Source organism: Triticum dicoccoides, chromosome 7B, assembly GCF_002162155.2.
Source record: "Triticum dicoccoides isolate Atlit2015 ecotype Zavitan chromosome 7B, WEW_v2.0, whole genome shotgun sequence".
NCBI classification, from domain to species: Eukaryota; Viridiplantae; Streptophyta; class Magnoliopsida; order Poales; family Poaceae; genus Triticum; species Triticum dicoccoides.
In genome coordinates this window covers 275896341-275901628 of record NC_041393.1, presented here as the reverse complement: position 1 = coordinate 275901628, position 5288 = coordinate 275896341, and positions in this window count along the sequence as shown.

The following is a 5288-nucleotide window of genomic DNA, read 5'->3' as shown; positions in this document are numbered from 1 at the left end:
TGAAGTGCACTGTCAGTTTTTTTAATATATTGAGTACATAAGATGATCAGCTTGTCTATTTTCTAACCATAGGTTAAGAAGATGCGGGAGGATGGGCAGGCAGTTGATGATGCCCTTTACTCACTAGCAATGGGTCCTGATACTCGGGTAAGACATTATTAATCTTGCGTTGTTGGAGATGTGCACTACAACACCCTTGCACGAGACGAAGGCAGGAATACACAAAACAGTGCCATCATGAGCACGGATACGTATGACAAAGAGACAACTGACATGTATGCTAACATAACAGACATTGTTCAGTTGCAATATATCTCCAGTTTCGAGGATCATCGGTGTGTGGTTCTATTGTGCTGTCGTTGGTACAACCTATTTTCTAGGATCACAAAACCCAGAGCTGATGATTATTTCAAATCCATCAATGTCAAGGCGGCGTACCAGACCAACGAGCCTTTTATTTTGGCAAATCAAGCAACACAGATATTTTTCTTGGAAGACACATTTGCACGTAGCGATGATTGGAGAGTATTGCAAAGGTTTGAGGAGAGAATTCGTTTAATGAAGTTGCACAACAAGATGATGCTTACACTGCTCCTGATGTAGAAGATAACATAGATGTTCCTAATATCTTTGAGAACCATCATGTCAATGACGCCGGCGAAAAGATTGCCTGTCGTGCTGTGGACATACAAGAGTTGATCAAGAAGAAGCCAACATTCGAGCACGTTGAGGACGAAGAAGATGATACCGTGGGGAATTACGATTCAGACTGATACACATTGCGAAGATGTTGACGCTGCTGCTGTGGATGATGATTACATTGCTTTTGTCGTATTTGCCTGTCAGAAGACGTTTTTTATCTACTATGTGAAATTGTGTTTGCTATGACAACTGAAACCTGATGAACATGTTGTTTAGTATTTTGCTGTGAGAACATCACTTGTTATGTATGCTGATTTGTGTTTGGTGATTGTGTGACAACTAAAACATGATGACATTGTTGTTTAGTTGTACTCATATTTGGCTGTGAAACTTGAATTTGATGACATAGTTTGCTGTTGCACTGCAATTTGCTCGACGTCTTCGAATGAGAACAAAGCTGACACGACAGGGCCTCTACTATTTATTTATTTATATGAGCAAAAGGGGATACCCCCTGATTTTGGTTAATAGAAAACATTAGATGTTCACAACACTATGCCCAGCCTGCTACACAGGTTTCATTCATTACTAGTTTCAGCAAAGTGCTCATGTCATAGCCACTGAATACATCACGAGTGCTACATACACTGCAAATAAAGAGACAATCATCCTACAGAGCACATCGATTTTGCCCATTATCTTCACAAGCTCTTTCATCTCCTCATTGCTGTCAAGGCCGTTCAACAGCTGTTGCTTGGCCATGATCAGAGGAACTGCATCTTTAACCTTCTGCTCTGCATCTTCCTTTTCTGCCGTTGCTTCAGTTACTTGTCCAACACCCCAACCTGTTGGTATTGGGATTCCTCGGCTAACCAAATAATCAGTGTAGTTGCATTCCCCCACATCAGCAACTTCCCAGAAATACAAATCATACGAATCTTCCCTTTTCTGCATGAATCAAATTGGAAGATCATCAACCAAACTATTAAAAAAATCAGCAACTGAAAGCAGCAGAACAACACTTAAACATATTATTACCCCATGATTCGGGCATTTGTAGAAGACTCGGCCAGGGTTGCGGATTGTGGTTGAGACGCGACGGATGACTCTATATGATTTGCAGCAGTGGCACCACACCAATGGCAGGGGGTTGTGATGAGCAATCGGCTGCGGTGCGCGTGCCGGCGGGGGTGTGATGAGACCCACAGGCGATGGTACGTGTGGCGACTTGGCGCATATCTGGTTGTTGTCTGCTGAAGAGCAGGTGGACGAGCAGCCAGCAGACATGGTTGCTGCGGCCAGAGCTTCTGATGCTAGGCAGAGTAAGTAGAGAAGAGGAGAAGCGAACATTGGATATGTCAGTTTCATTACTTGCAGAGTAGCATAGCACCATATATAGTCATAGTCTAGGTTTGGATTTGAACCAGCTATAGGAGCACGTCTTTCTTTTTTCTAAAACTCGGCAACGTCTCTTTACTGGTACACTAGCTTGTTCTGTACGCCTTCCCAAGTCTTTGATTTTCTTTCTCTTTTTTTGCGTGGAAGGAAGGAGGACAAAATTGAGATTTCCTCAGACTCGAACCCAAGACCTCTCGGTTGAAAACCAAGGGTGCTAGTCACCTATGTGGCGAACGTTCCCTGTGAGGAGGACGGCAGACGAACGCATTTTCCTCGCAGTTTTCTTCCTATATATAAAAAAGTATAATACTTGGTGTCTGCTTAGTCAAAACACGATTGTGCCAACCTTGACCGTTCGATTGACATTCAACGTCTGTCATGTTTCTTCAGTCTCTTCTTCCTCGAGCCGCCAAAGCCAAACCAGCGCCGGCGGGACCGCTCCCGCCTCCCACGGCTGCCTGTGATCTTCCCCTGCTCTTGTCCGTTCCCGTCCGAGGCCTCACCATCGTCCTCCGCGTTGGTTCGTTCGCCGCGGCGCCGCCCTCCGGTGTTGTCAACATGGTCAACAACCGAGAGGAATAAGGAGATGACTGCACATGGTGAGGATGACAGTAGGGACCCAGCAGCGCGCAGTAATTTTGTTTTTTCGGGACGGAGAAGGGTATCAACTGGGTTGTGCGGGACCCGTGGCCCGTCTAGCCCAGGCTTTTATTTCATATGTTTAGCACATGACCAGCCCAGTTTGTTTTTTTCCTTTCTGAAAAATGGCTAGCCAGCTATTTTGTTTTTTGCAGAATAACCAACATAGGCCTACTTGCTTTTCTACGCCATGCTAGGCCAGAAATCTATCAAGACGAGGAGGGATGCATTTTGCCCAGAAAATGGGCTATAAGTAATAAGAAATGGGCTATAAGTAATAAGAAATGGGCTATAAGTAATAAGAAATGGGCTGTAAAATGAAAATAATACATCAAACAGGCAATTAGTTCCCAAATACTGTTTTCTTTCGGATTTTGATATTTTAAATTTCATTGTTTTTGTGCGGTTAAAATTTCATTGAATTTAAATTAAGGTATATTTAGATTTAAAATTAATTTGAATTTGGCTAGAAATTTCGGGCTGTATGCTATTTGGGACAGATTTGGAGGCTGACTTGTGGGTCTACTAGGTTGACGTGTACTTTGGCTTTGTCAACTTAGTGCACAAACGATTCTAGCAGCAGTGACCGTTGGATGTTAATCCAACGGCCGTGCTGCTTCTTCAATATCTGATCTTCTTGCTCCAGCCGCCCAAACCAGCTCCGGTGGGACTGCCTGCTCCCGCCTCCCGTGGCCGGCTGTGCTGCCGGACAGGCCGCACCGCCCCACCCTACTTCATTGCTGGCCAGGCCATTCCTCTACTCACCCACACCTCCTGTTATTTTTCGACGACGACAGCCGGACCAGTAAACCCTCGTACTCCCCACCGCGTGGGCAACCATTGTCGAGTCTTCCCCGGCTCCGTGTCGTTTCCTTCCTAGGCCTCGTCGTCGTCCACCGTCATGGTGCTCTCGGCGCGGCCTGGTCAACGTGGTCAATGAACAACATCCATCGGCCATGAACGACATCCATCCACCTGACAGCTGGGACCCACCGGAAGGGCCTCTGTATTCCGCGAAAAAAACATTCCCCCCGCTGACATGTCGGACCCACTAGCTATATCTTCACATGCAAGGAAGTGCCTCCTTATTACGCACAAAAAAAATGAATACCCACCCTGCTAGATGGGACCCACCATAGTGGGAGGATGACTTGTGGGCCAACTAAGTTGGCAGGGACGGAGGGCTTTGTCAACTTAGTCAATATGAACGATTCTAGCTCCAGTGACCGTACGATGTCCATCCAACGGCCATAGTGCTTCTTCAACCTCTGGTCTTCTTGCTCCAGCCGTCCAAAGCAGCGCCGGTCGTGCCCCGTGCTCCTGCCTCTCGTGACCGGCTGTGATGCCGCGGAGGCCTTAGCGCCCCCTACTACTCCCACCGCTGGCCCAGGGTATCCCTCTACTCACTCATACCCCCTGTTATTTTGCGGCGACGGCAGCCTCATGCCGCAACCGAACCAGTGAACCCTCGTACTCCTCTCCGCGCGGGCTACCACGACTGCGTCTTCCCCGGCTCCGTGTCATCCCCTTCGTAGGCCTCGCCGTCGTCCAGACCACCACCCTGGTGCTCTCGGCGCGGCGTGGTCAACGTGGTCAACGACCGACTTCCATCGGAAGAGTACTATACGTGGAGAGGCTGATAGCTGGGTCCGGGCGGCCGCAAGGAAGTGCCTCCTTATTACGCGCAAAATAATTATTCCTCCACTTGACAGCAGGGACCCACCGGACGGGCCACCTTATTTCGCGAAAAAAACGTTTCCCCCCTGACTGTTGGGACCCACCGGATGGGCCAACATATTTCGCGAAAAAAATGTTCCCCGCGCTGTCAGCTTGGACCCACCGGAAGTGCCTCCTTATTACGCACAAAAAAATGAATACTCCCCTTGCTAGCTGGGACCCACCATGGTGGGAGGCTGACTTGTGGGCCTACTAAGTTGACTGGGATGGGGTCCTTTGTCAACTTTAGTCAATATGAATGATTCTAGCTCTAGTGACCGTACGATGTCCATCCAACGGCCGTAGTGCTTCTTCAACCTCTGGTCTTCTTGCTCCAGCCGCCCAAAGCAGCGCCGGTCGTGCCGCATGCTCCTGTCTCCCGTGGCCGGCTCTGCTACCGCGGAGGCCTCACCGCCACCTACTATTCCCACTGCTGGCCAGGCCCTGCGGCGACGGCAGCCTCACACCGCAGCCGAACCAGTGAACCCTCGTACTCCTCTCCGCGCGGGCTTCCACCGCCGCGTCTTCCCCGGCTCCCCATCGTCCCCTTCCTAGGCCTCACCGTCGTCCACCGCCCTGGTGCTCTCGGCGCGGCATGCTCAACGTGGTCAAGGAACGTCTTCCATCGGACGTGGACTGTACGTGGAGAGGCTGACAGCTGGGTCCACGGCCGCAGCAAGGAAGTGCCTCCTTATTACATAGAAAATAATGATTCCTCCACCTGACAGCTGGGACCCACCGGACGGGCCACTATATTTCGCGAAAAAACGTTTCCCCCTGACTGCTGGGACCCACCAGCTACATCTTCGCATGCAAGGAAGTGTGTCCAGGCAAAAAAACAAAACAATTCGCCCCCTTGACCGCTGGGACCCACCAGCGACACCTTCGCACGC